General features: G+C 39.4%; 1 protein-coding gene across 6 annotated transcripts in view; it reads left to right on the top strand.

The window, feature by feature from the left end:
* BNC2 (basonuclin 2) overlaps nt 1–14,306 on the top strand; it is a 401,509-nt gene that overhangs the window by 272,034 nt on the left and 115,169 nt on the right. The window lies entirely within an intron of this gene.

Raw genomic sequence — 14,306 nt, 5'->3', positions numbered from 1 at the left:
CTTGAAAGGAAAGGTTTCCTACAAGTTCAATTCTTTTCTATTCAGAAGTGCCAAAGAAGGATGTCAATATAAGAGCAGATTCATCAAAGCGGTTCTTTTGTGGCAAGATAAATGTTTCTGTTGGCAAAAGTTCAGTTTATCGAGTTTTGACCTGCACTCTTTCACTATAGTGGTAATCCTACCATCAGCGTTTTTAAGGCTCAAGCCAAAAACTGCATAGAGTATAGCCCCCTGCTCTAGCCCGGCTATGCTTGAGAGGGAATTGGTTGTATCTTGTGTGGATTGCTTTTTTTTTTTTAGGGGATGTAGAGAACTGGGCTGTTTTAATTCCCTTCCAGCTGAAACTTGGCATTCGTATTGTCAGCTTGGATGGAGATTTATTTTCTAAAACAAAAAAATAAATCGTTTAAATTGGATAAGCCATTTCCTAGGCCTAAAGCAGTAAAACAGACAAGGGTTAAAAAAAATCTTAAGTCACTTTATATGACCCATAAGATACAAAATAAATAAATAAAATCTTAATAGTGAAATTGTGTGGGCACTTTTATTTAGTGTAGTCCAGGGCTATTTGGTATTTTTTAAAGAAAAAAATCAGATACTTTGAGTAGGCACTGTAGCTGCTTCTCCTAATATTTTGGTTGTGTGACAAGTAACAAACACTAATAAAATAGCCTTAAAACTATACCAAATTAGGTACAAAAATCCACTTGTTCAACCTTAACAATGATGATAATGGTAACGGTATTTTACATGCATGTTTCTCTCTCCCCTCCCTCCCCCCAAAATCTTACTTTAGGCCAGTGAGAGAGGAGAATTATGCTAGGCAGTAATAAGATCCCAGTGATTACATCGACTCAGCATTTTGTACACTTGATCTGTCATTGATAAAAGAATATGAACTGTCAAGCCACCAGATGTACCACAGTTGTGGTATCTAGTCCAACTGAATTACTGACCTGATACAGTATCAGTGGAAGTACAGTGAACCCTCTTGAAATGATTTTTTTATTTTTCCACAGAACAATTTCACAATAAGAAGAAACATGTTTTGCATATCGCAGTGTGCTGAAACTAGTCAGGACTTTCATTCTGTTTCACTACAAATGGAGTTCCACTGTATCAGACTTCACTATTGTCAGTTTTATTGTATGTTTATTAAACCTCTGAATTCACTGTCACACTGGCTGAAAAATGGTCATATAATCAAAAATAGTTTCTTGTGTTTCCCATAAATTGGTCACCAATCTAAACTCACTTTGATGTCAGATACAGACCCGTTCTTGATATATTGTGCAACTATTAATATTCTTGAGCTAGTTAAATTTCACACTATTCTTGGAATCGAGCTGTTGAGGGCAATTAAGTATCCTGTGAATATTTTTGTTTGTTTGTTTCCCTGTGCAAAAGTGGACTTTTTCTCAGATCAATAAGTTGGCCCTTAGCTCTCTAATAAACTGTGCCAGGTCTTTTCCTTGGTGTATGCAGAACAGGGCAGCTCTGGGCAGGGCCTTTTATTCTAGACACTGTGCTCTAGGGTCTCTCTGAGCTATACCTGTCCTCTGAACTTCACATGACCTCTTCTCTAAGCTGGGTGCTGGCCAGACCTTTTCTCTAATAAATCTGAGCTCAAATTCCTTGGTGGATTTAATGAAACAGAAATTGACTGGAGTTTTGCAGCACATAGTGCATAGCCATTACTCCTTTTGGTTGAAAAGGTGCCATCCAGCGAGTATTAATACCCAGTCTCACTATGTGGGTTACACTTTAATCTTGCCGGAGAAATAGTTTTCCGCTGTCAAGTTTTTGTATAATGCACACACTAACTTGCTGTAAATGAGACCAACAATCAAAACAATGACCCCCACCAAGCAGCAGAGAGGCTCTATCGTACGTTCACATGCATGACATGACTATGACTTCTTGTTCATTCCGAATGGCTGAGCAGCCATTTCTATATGGTAATTTGTAAAGTTGTCAGGTAAGGGAATGGTGGGGAGAGAGAGAGAAAGGGAAAAGGATGGGGGGAGAGATGTTATTGTCCTATCAGGTACTGAAAATTTTAGAAATTTCATCTCTCCCTAACCAGACTCTTTGTACAAGTCTCTATGAGAATGTGGTTTAATGTGGGGAGGTTTAGGACTTTTAACATGAGCTGCATGGGGGGAAAAAAGTGTTATGTTAAATTAAAAATCTTTCTGTGTTATTACATTTATCTCAGTCCAAAGCTGTTGAGTGACAGAAATCTGGAGTATTACATTTGCAAAGCCAGAGCTCAGCTCTGGCCCAAAACCAAAGGAGGTCACAGGTATAAGCCTCTGGCTAAAAATTGGCATGGATTGCAATTTGGAGGGAGGGGAGAGCTGTGTGTGTGCACACTGTAGGTAGACTTGAATAGAATATCTTTCTATATTTTTTAACCATCTTGTAGAATTTAATAGAGAATCATAATCTTGCTGTAGAATACTTAAGATGCTCATAAAAAACTCATTTTCAATTAAATTGTATAGGTTTTCAGAGTAAATTCATATTAAGTGGGTATAGAAACCTATTGGTTCCCTCTTCAATTATATAGGACTTTTCCACAAACATCTTTGTAAAGGAATTTCTTTAGCTCTTAGTTACTTCTGCATCTGGTTATGAAGACCAAAAACTAAGGATACGTCTATACTTACCTCCGGGTTCGGCGGTAAGCAATCGATCTTCTGAGATCGATTTATCGCGTCTTGTCTAGACGCGATAAATCGATCCCGGAAGTGCTCGCCGTCGACACCGGTACTCCTGCTCCGCGAGAGGAGTACGCCGAGTCAACGGGGAAGCCTGCCTGCCGTGTGTGGACCTGCGGTAAGTACTTTGTAGTTCGAACTAAGGTACTTCGACTTCACCTACGTTATTCACGTAGCTAAAGTTGCATATCTTAGTTCGAACTGGGGGGTTAGTGTTGACCAGCCCTTAGTCTTCATGGTTGTTAAAGTGACTTTAAAATGAAAATAATGTTAATCCAGCCCTAGACCGGATTTAACTGCTGCTGAGGTTCCCAACAGACAGCCAGGTTCCTGTACCTCCCTGGGCAAAGTCTCTTTAATCTATCATTTTCTTTTTGTTCTAGTTGTTTTTGCCTAAAATCAGTGGTCCCTTCTCAGTTTGACCTGGGAGGACCATGTATTTGTTCAGTTTGTTTCCTTGCTCCTCAGCTTACAGTTGTTGTGCTTTAAAAGAAAGTATCCACGTAAACAAACCACACAATGTATTAGCCTTTTTCCTCCGGTTTTGTGTGCTTGTAAATATGTCAGTAGAGTGTAAATACAAATGGATCATACAGAGTCCTCACAAATTCCGGGCAAGAATCACCTGCTCCAATACTGAAATATCACTGTGAGATGTTTCGGTGAATGCAAGGGACAGAAATTCAGAAGTCCAGCACCAAATTCTCTGCTCCTCCTCACCCCAACCCCCCAAGTGTAATGTTAGAGCAGCATTTGGCCCATAGCGTTCATTTTTAGTTCCGCTACTGATGCATTGTGTGATCCTGATTAAGTCATTTTCATTTCCCTGTGCCTCGGAGTTCCTGTCTGCAAAACACACCTCTTCCCAATATAATGCGACCCGATATAACATGAATTCGGATATAATGCGGTAAAGCAGCACTCCGGGTGGGAGGGGCTGCGCACTCCGGCGGATCAAAGAAAGTTCGATATAACGCGGTTTCACCTATAATGCGGTAAGATTTTTTGGATCCCAAGGACAGCGTTGTATCGGGGTAGAGGTGTAGGTATAATACCCACTTTCATAGTTGTGAAGTCTCAACTAACTGTAAAGCATTTTGAGATGTTTAGATGGAAGTGGTTGTAGAAATGCAAGACATTATAATTACTTGCCCATTTGTTAAATTATATTATTACAGTTACATTTACAAACTAGCCTCCATCTAGAGATAAACAAGCCTACATAGATTTTCCTCCAGTGATGAGAGTTAAGAAAGTCTTCAACAGCTGGTCCTTCCCTTTTAGAGAAGAGAAACCAGTAAGGGGCATGGGAGCTATAACTAAGGGTGCTGGCTTGAAGTGGTTTCCATCATATACCGGGTTTGCAGTTTGGTTCAATGGCTCTCAGCTTCCTCACTATACTGTTGCAGCACTCCTGGTAAGGAGAAAATTTTTCTGTTTGAACTTACCAACTCCTGGTGGGCTTTAAAAATATGGGGACAGTGCAAAAATATTAGTAATTTAATTGTGTTAATGAAGCATAATGAAGGATAATTTTGCTTTCATGGAAATTCCTCTATTAAGGGACAGTAGCAGCTCCCAGTTCAGTTTCTTCTTTGCATGAAAGCCTGTGGCATCCTTGAACATGCTCAGTGAAGTAGGGGTTAACTATATGACCATTGAGGAAGATGTGGCTTGAGTCTTTGAATGAACAGGAGCAGCAGATTGGTTGGGACTGTCTGCTGGATTTTGAGCTTCATAGGACCAGTACTGTGGAACTTCAGAGCAGAAGTATCAACTGAGCTGTGGCTGTCAATTTGTGCACTTTCGTAACAAGCGGTCACGGTTACCTGAATTTTAAATGAATGAAACCCGTAACACTGATCCCGCTGCACATGAAGGGCTGCGGTGGGCTAGCCCCTTTACCAGTTTATTACATTTTATTACATCATAAATTTTATATCTTGCTAACGATCCTAAAAGACGCTTAATTGTTTATAGGAACATCTTAATTAACTAGAGTTCACCAGGTTAAGCAGAACACAAACAAAACAAACTCAACCACTCCATTCAATCTAACAGCGCAAGGTTAAAACAGGGAGAAGGATTTGATGGCGAGAATAAAAATTGCATATTGCTTTCAGATGTTCCAATGTAATGATGAGGCCTTGGGTAACTTTACCTCTGCTTTTTATATTGTGCATGTGACAATCACTGGATGGGAAAAACATTGTGTTACCTTTACTTAGTAGGAAGAACTTTGACTCAAGCTATCAAGTTATGAGGAAATTTACTCCAGATTAATTTAGCAGACTCCCCCCCGCCCCCCAGTTTTTTATCCCATTCCCATCCGGATTTCAGAAACAGAAAATGTATTCTGGAAAGAATACACTTAAACCCCTGAAAGACTTCTCTAATTACATTCTAATTGATTGCAGTCAAATTTGCTGAAGTGTATTTAAACTGGAGCTATGTGAAATGGTCACAGTACATGAACTTTATGGCAATCACCCACAAGTGTCTTCTTTAGTTGTGGGGGGTGGGAAAGAGTGATGTTAAAAAGGGTAATACTAGTCACATGGCCAGGGCCGGCTCCAGGCACCAGCACAGCAAGCAGGTGCTTGGGGCGGCCAAGGGGAAGGGGCGGCACGTGCGGCAATTCGGCGGTTGGTCCCTCTCGAAAGGAAGAGCCTGCCTCCGAAGAAGAAAGCAACGCAGTGGAGCTGCCACCGAAGTGCCGCCGATTGCGATCGCGGCTTCCCCCCGCCGCTTGGGGCGGCAAAAACCCTGGAGCCGGCCCTGCGCATGGCCTGATATTACAAGGGCTGAACATCTTCAGCTACCGCTGATATCAGGGCAGAAGGGTCTCCGTGGGAATTTGAGGGTGCCCAACAGCTCTCAGGAGGCACTTGGCAGGATTGGGCCTTAGGTATAGTTACCTAGTTAAGTGTACAATTGCATGGTTACATTGGTTAGCTTCAGCTCCTTTGTAATGTTTGAAACAGAATGACACTTGTACCAACTGGTGATTGCTGGCAGCCTGCTGGCCATCTCAGGCTCATGCAGCAATAGTGATTTGGGGATTATCAGCCTTAAACTCCACTGTGGTCTTAATTTGCAGAACAAAGTCCTGCTTGCCTTCTTAAGGCAGCCTTACAAAATGATACTTTTCCACTCCACCCAAGTGGGTGTTTTTTTTTTATAGGTGATATATGTTTCATTACAATGTTAAGGCTAATTTAAAGATTAGCATCTCCCAGACAAATTATGTAATGTGACACAATGAAGCTTGGGAAGCTCCAAATTCAGTCTCTTAATCCAAACTTGCTTGCATGCAAGAATATATAATAAATCTTCCAACACTAATACAGCTGGGCCTCAATCCCATTGTAGTGTAGATGGAGGGATGCTTCAGGATGGGTATGGAGGAGGCATAGATGTTTGGCAAGTAGGCAGAGGGAGGAAAGATGAAAGATGAATGGTAGTCAAAGGAACCTAGGTGCATGAAATGAGTAACTTCTGTTACAAACTGTAATCCTCAACAATAATTTTTTTTAAATGTAGACCCATGTGCGGGTCAGAAGTGGCCATCTCTGCCAGGTCAGACAGTTATACTAATGCATTAAGATAACTGTGTCCCTATTCTCATGGTCTGTCCCTATCAGTTAAAAAAAAACAGAACAGTGCTGTCCTGATTTTGTAACCTGCAGACTCTGGCCAACTAGGCTGCTGGCTGAATGCATACATTCCACGAGGACCATCCTGACCTGGCATGTCACATGTTGACACCTGCTCATCCCTGCCCACACATGGCACTCCAAGGAGATCTCCCTCTTTGCTTCAGTCTTCCTCCACATAGAATCTCAAATTCATATGGTGGCAGGAAAAGAGTAAGAGGGATTTGCTTTTGAAGAGGAGGAGGAAAGGGAGCACTGGGTTCTCTTGTCTCTCTCCCTGCTTCACTCCTCTCTCTCTTTACCCCCCACCCCCACCCCCATGTAAACCTCCCTAACCGTCCCCGGCCCTCAGTGACAGGTGTCCTGGTTTTTCACTTAGACAGCCTGCCCACCCTGAGAATGTTTAATAGTCTGTATTTTACTCTGGGAACAGAGACTGAGGCTCCCCTATCTCTCCTAGCAGTTAAGTCCCTTTGATCATACCAGACATCAACAAGAAAAAAGAACTGATTTTTTTTAATTTAATTTTCTTTTAAGGTTCACTACTGAGTTTAAAAAATATCCCCTCTCATCGAGTATCTCCAAACAGTCAAAGTTGCTTCTAACCTTCATATCACAGGCAATAATTTAGGGAAAACTTTTTCTTCCACTATTGGTGAAAAAACATATATATATAAAACATAAAAGAAAACACCTGTTTGGCTTGCAGGAATTGGCCTGGGAGGCTGTTTTCCTGACAGGCCAAAAGCGACCATCACAGGGCCCCTTAAAAAAAAAAAAGTCAGGATTTTTTTCCCCCCTATTTCATGTGAGCATTGGCAGAAACTCTGACAAGCAGTTCTTCATATTTTATTATGTTCTTGTCTGGCAGAATCTCTGTCAGGCAAAAACCTTGTCAGCGGAAAACCTGTCGTAGGATCAGAGGAGACAAAAACAGGTGTCACACAGGCAGTCAAAACTGAAGGAAAAAAAAGATTAGGCTAAAGAGAGAAAGGCAGACAATTACATTAATGCCATTGCTTTTATCTTATAGATGTGTGTTATTATCTCGGGGTGCTGAGTACGCAATTGCCTCAAAGAAAAGTAGACAGGAGACAAGGGGAAACTTGATAGTTATTAACTGAAGAGGCAGTGTGTCAAAGCTGGATGGGGTTCAAAGTTTTGCAAAGGGATAAAAAAAATAGCAGACAGCAAAGCAACGTCTGTGAACAAACGGTGGTTCTGCTTTCGGCTACATAAACCTAGTAGCAATCTAAATTTTTCAACTTGGAATCCGATCATAGAGAGAGAAATTAATGAAAGATTTCATTCAGACTTTTTAAATAACGTTTATTCTGTGTACATGCAACTGAAATGCAGTCTGCTTTTTTCTTTCTCTCTTTTTTTTTTTTTTTTTGGTCATTCAAGAGGCATGGTGAGGCATGAAGAGGCATTTGTCAGCTTAGCTGTATTGTTTGGGTATGTATAAAACACCCATGATGAACACACTTTTATTTTTAAAAAGCTATTAAGAAACCTTTAACTAAGTGTGAACATCTGTACATGCAAGCTGTAAATTAAGAGATCACATATGTGTCCCTCTGTCAGAGACTAAATGAATTTGGCAAATGGCTTCCATTGCTAGTTCTTAAGTACTGTAAAACTCCAAAGGAAAAGTTGCTCTTGCTCCCAGATCAGAAAATGCTATCCTCACTCCCCCTCCACAATGTTTTAAAATCTACCGTGACTGAGTGAATGTCTCCTAAAAGTAGATTAAATTGGGACAGCAATGAGAATGGGGTGAAATGAAGATAGCCAAAGGATGCCATTTCATGCCTCGTACTTTGTTTGCACTGTATCAGGATGTCATCTCTCCACCCTAAATGTTCATGTTCTCTCACTGTTTGAACTGAAGGGTGTATGGGGAGATTTCACGGCCTCTGAGAGCATTTATACCCTTCTCTGGATATTGCTGAATATCTTGCCTATGTGCACCTTCTGTTCCTGACTAAGGAAGACACTTTTGAAGAGCAAATTTTTCACCTTTGAAATGCAGTGTTGTGCCGAATGGCAGGTATTATTAAAATTTGTTCCAGAGGGAGGATACTCCGCTAGGATTGCTGTAGTTTGCCCGCCCCTTCAGCAAATTATTTATTCATGTGCTGTATTCCCTCCTTTAAGAGGTGTCTTACTTTTGTATAGGTTGGTGGATTGGTGATTGGAAAAAAATAGATCTGAACTCCAAAAAATGTGCAGCCATTCATTTTCACCATTCATTCAAGTAAATGTAAAGCTAACTGTACTACACACTACTGTATGTGGAAATTGCCACTAATAATGCTCTGTTTGCTCATCCCGTGTTGGTTGTTCTGCGCACTGTGTTGCAACAGTGTTATGGAGCCTTGCCATATGGGTCTTGTATATTTAACCTACCTGCCAAGTTTTGTTGTTTCAGAAAGTGGCTCAGCTCATTTTAAAATAAATAAATAAAAATCTCCCATTTGTTGCAAGGCTCCCTGAAGTGTGACTCACTCTGCTAGTCATGGAAACACAGCAGTTTAATGTGGGAGTTACACCTATGGTAAAACCAGCAGCATAAAACAGAAAAAATTATTTTTAAATTTGTGCATGTGTTGTGTGCACGTCTGGTAGGTTGGGTGGGGTGGTGTTGGGGCTTCAGGAAATATAATAAATAGAAAACCTGTTCAATCTAAATTTAAGATGGAAATGGGAATAAGAACTATTTTAATCAATAATATTTTCATGCTAAAATGTGTAGTATTCTTACTATGCAAAATTTTAGCTGTGAGGCATTGTACTAGTCTACTGGAAAGTCTTGATCTTTTTGGAGACATAGACTTTTACTAGATCTGCTTTCCCCACTCCGGAGTTCCTAAATATTCTGCTAGAATCTGGAGATTAGCAAATAATATGTGTATTTAAAAGTATAATTCTCATTAAAACTAGCAGGTTTGTAATTCTTTTATATTGAACCAAGACAAATCTCATTCAAAGTTTATTCAAAAATGGATGTGAGACTTTAAATATACAGTGTGTGTGTGTGTGTGTGTGTGTGTGTGTGTGTGTGAGAGAGAGAGAGAGAGAGAGAGAGGGGAATATATTCAGAGGTAAGATTTCCACTTCAGCCTGAACTCACCTTATGTATTTTGGTATGGGAGGGGTCCCAGGTCAGTGAGAGGTCTTGTGTAGCTGGGCCTCAGCATAACTGGCTGAGGTATGGATGAAGTGAAAGTCTTACTCTGTGTTCTCTGGCTTTTGATAAATCGAACAAGTCATTTTATATTATTTTAATATACTTTTTGTATTTAATTTCCTTTGAATTGCATAGGGTCCCTCAAAACCAATAAAATGTAAATGGAAAAGCAGATTTTTTCCCCATTTTTTACTACAGTTAAAAAAAACAAACCAACCCACAAATGGAACATTAAAGTTTGTCCATTGATAAATTATAACTGGGTCCAAAGCTTTTGGCATAGAATACTTAATACACATGTACAGGCTAATCCATTGGCTGAAATTTTGCATAGTAAGAACACTACAAATGGTAATGTGAAAAGACTGACATTGTCTCAATTCCAAAGAGCCCATTTACAATTTGAATCATAGTTTGCATTGTCTCATTAATATCTATAGGAATTTGTTTGTTGGTATTATATAGTAAAGTACATATAAGCCAAATTTTCAAAAGGAGTTCAGACCCAGCCTCCGTTTGTGTGTGCACAACTTGCATTGCACACTTTTCTGTGCAGTTTTTTTCACCATCACTTGTGCACAGAATTGATGGTATAGATGAGTAAAACACATTTGGCCAAGAACTTCAAAAATTGATTCCTAATGTTAGTTCCCTCAGTTTGTATTTAGGTACTTTAAATAACTGGCCTGATTTTCAAAAGTGCTGAGTACCTTGTAGTTCCTTGCATCTGCCATCTCTGTCCCCATCTTCCCCATGCTCCACTGGAGGATGTTTGTTTTCAAATTGTGTTGCTCTGACTCTTGGAATTGCTGGACTTTCTTCTTCCTGGATTCTGTTAGCACTCATGAAATTAATCGAGCTCATTGCTTTTAGCAGTAGTGACACACTCTAAAATTTAATAGAATACATGCGACCCTCCAGAAGCTGGGATGCTAGCAAACTCCAAATCTCGCAGGTTATTTGGGCAATTCTCCCTTGCAAAACTGTAAGTGTTGGTAGCTGTGCACAGATCCCAGCATAAGCAGTTGGACTGTGCTTCTCCTGCAGCAGGAGCTTGGATGGAACCTGAAAAAAAGGGGCACATGCTTTGTATATACATGAGTCAGTTTCACAAGAGTTATCTCAAAGAATCATTTTACTAGCTTTCCTGCTAATCCTCAGTGCTTCCTTGTACACAGTGGTGTAATCACAGGGGACAGGAGTCAGGTATATGTGTGGGCAGTGAAGAGTTGTTTCACCTTCCCACCCAACAAGGCTAACGCCAGCTCTGATCAGGCCCTAAAAATAATATAAACTATTCAAAAACAGGGTTGATAACAGAAACACAGACAGACCATAAGCAGGAGCAATGATACTCGATAACTCAAAGAGCTGAGGGAAGAGAGAAGAGATTCCCCGTTCTTATAAGAATTAACAAGTGAGGCAAGATGGATGAGGTAATATCTTTTATTGGACCAACTTCTGTTGGTGAAAGAGCTACATAGAACTCTTCTCTGAGTAGCTCAAAAGCTTGTCTCTCTCACCAACCAAAGTTGATCCAATAAAAGATACTACCTCACCCACCTTGTCTCTCTAATATCCTCATACCAACACGGCTACAATAACACTGCATACAATTAATTAACAAGTTAATATTTCTTTGGTCTTTAAAGAAAATTTATTTGGCTCCTTTTTTCTCTAATTATAATTCCTGAAATGAACATTTTAAATTTAGAAATAATACTCCTCAAAAATATTATTCCACTGTGTGTTGTTCTAGTAAAGCACCAGGGCCTTTTACAGGCCATTCCACAAAAATGTTGACAACTTTACTTGCAAAGTATGTGGTTTAATATTCATTAGACCTCTTTTCCCTGTATATATATCAACTCATCCAGAGGTGGGGAGTACCAGGAGATGGGGGCAACATCAGCCACTAAAAAGGGGTGCCAAAATGGGATGGTGCTTCCTAGTCTTAGCACCTAAACTTAATATACTGAACCCAAAACAAACACACATGGCTTTTTAAAAGAGTATGTGTGTTTTTTGAAAAGTAACATGAGCATTAAGTGTTTTGGCTTTTCTGGGTGAAATCTTGATCCCACTGAAATCTTTAGGAGTATGGGTATTAACTTCAGTTGGGCCAGAAATGACTCAAAGTGTGTATTTTTATGACATGTCAATCATCATTGCCTTTTAATAAGGAAACATCTGCTTATGTCATTTTTCAGATATGATATATTTATAGATAGTGTCTTTCATCATGGGGATCCCAAAGCACTTAACAAACTTTCTTATGCATACTACCCACAAGAATAAATTTACTCACCTTTGAGATGCAGACTCTCTGAGGTAAAATGCAGTAGCTGTTCATCAGCACATAACATCACTAGAGAACAGTTTAGGACAGGAAGTAAAGAAGAAAGCCATATCCAGTTGAAATTAGAGCGGAAATTCAGGGAGGCAGAATATTATTACCCAAATTGAAATTTTTCCAGGACATGGAAATGAACATCCTCCTCTTTACATAAAGAGCCACGGGATCTTTATTAACTATATGTTCTCAGATGTTTTATTTTATGGCTTATCTGAAAGATAACAATAAAATGCCCCCTTCACACCAGGCTGGAGCACTGAAATTGGTTCAATAATGATTTAGGGAATAGTCACTTAAGTGCTCTCCAAAGAATCTTTTCAAATACATCCCGGTGTTTCTCTCACGCTTCTTTGTGTATTCTCAGAATGTACGGGCAGAAGCAGACACAGTGCAGTATTTTTCCTTGTTACTGTTCCTTTTTTTGTTCTTACTTGAACATTTTTATAGTCTTTTTCTAAACAAATATAATATAATTTTGTACATTATAAATAATGGTGAAAGGTTGCATTCTCTACATTATTTAGTTCTGTACTTGAGTGCAGTGAAAAGTAGTTCCATTAATTAATGAGCCACAAAAATTCCAGCTGTTGGCCACAAACTTTCTTATGCCTTTTGCTGGCACAAATGCATTTCCTTCCTCTCCCCATTCCTGTATTTCATTTCAGTCTGTAGTGTGGTGTTTGCCTATACTCTCTGAACACTCTTGTGACACACCCATGGAAAAATACATGCCTTTTTTGTTATAAATTACGCATTTGAATGCACCATCCTGACTTGTGCTTAAAAAAATTGGAACTCAGTGTCTCTATTTGTGGTTACTATAATTTGCAGTATAAGACCCCAATTCCAAGTTGAAGATGGTTTTGGTGAAATGTAGACAAATTCAGAACTAACTCCTCATCCAGTTTTAAGATCCTAACTAGGGCTCCAGTGGTAAACTTGTTAAAAAAAAATTAAACCACTCTATGTGAATTTGGTGCTAGATTGAGAGCCCTGGAGACTGAAGCCCTCTTTTTGACCACAGGATAAGTACAGTGTAGGTTGTGAAAGCTCTTACCCAGTGTTTTGCCGTGTGCTTCAGTCCTCTGGAAGGACCACTTGTTACTTTCTCCTCTTCTTGTCTATTCCATCCCTGGCCTCTCTGCAAAGGCTTTTGGTGTCAAATGTGGTGGTGGTTTTGTAAAATGGGTAGTTTTCGACTAGGAGCAATACCAAGACCACCACACTTTTTCGCATAGTCCCCATACAGTCATTAGAAGAAAACAACTTTCAATCACTACTGACCTGGGTCAATTTGGAAGTAGCACCTTAAACCCCTGAGCCATTCCACCAAACTTTTTAGAGGCAAGTACTTACCCTCCCTGTATACATTTTTAAATTAAACTATTTTATTTAACAAAAAGCACCATGCTCACCCCTAGAAGAGGAGTATGATGCAGTGGTTAAAGCACATGACAGAGACTAATGAGACAAGTTCTATTGTTGGCAATGATGTGGATTTGTGTGATCTTAGGGCACTTAACCTTTCTATGTCTCAGTTTCCCAGTCTGTAACAATGAGGCTGGTAATACCAGAGTAGTCAAAACTTGCTTCAGAAGGGCGTTGTGAGGCTTAAATCATTGTGTAAATGTTTGGAGATTCTTGGATGAGAGAGAGGTGCTATGACTATTATTAATATGTTATTAATGTATTCAAATCTTGCTCTTCCATTCCAAATACCCATTGTTATGTGACTAAAAATAGATTCCATTATTTTCCTTACCCACTATCGAGGCACATACATGTCAACACCCCCTACCACAAATACATACACATATTCAAAAATTTCAATTTTCTAGGTTCTTTTTTCCCTTAATGAAGTACTTTGATATATCCATTACAGTACTAACAATGTAACCATCTTAGTAACAATACCATGGACAAGAACAAAAACATTTTGGGTTATTTGAGCTCTTCAGATTTTAATCTAGCCTGTTTATTAGGTTCTAAATCAGCTGTTCATCATAAGGCCAAATAGTTGAAGAGTGTTGGAAGAATAACAGACAGAATCCTGCCCTTCACATTTCTGCAATATAAATGCCCTGTGAAGAGACATAGGACTTCAATCCCCAAGTTTGTCAATCCCTTATCTTTCATGAACATTAAATTTACATTTAAAGCTATTTATTCAAAGTAGCTTTAACCACTAGAATAGGGAAGATCAGACAAATCAGTTGGAAGAAATGAAGTATAAGGAAACCAGAACACTCTGACAAAAATATTCCTTGGAGTAAATATGTTGAATAAAGCCAGCAGGTAAATGATAAGGGCCTATACAATCTCGATGTAAGAAAGCAATTTATCAAGAGTACATGAACTCTCCAGTGAATCCAAGAAGA

This window comes from Malaclemys terrapin, chromosome 6, assembly GCF_027887155.1.
Source record: "Malaclemys terrapin pileata isolate rMalTer1 chromosome 6, rMalTer1.hap1, whole genome shotgun sequence".
Classification (NCBI taxonomy): Eukaryota; Metazoa; Chordata; order Testudines; family Emydidae; genus Malaclemys; species Malaclemys terrapin.
This window is presented reverse-complemented; position numbering and strand designations above follow the sequence as displayed.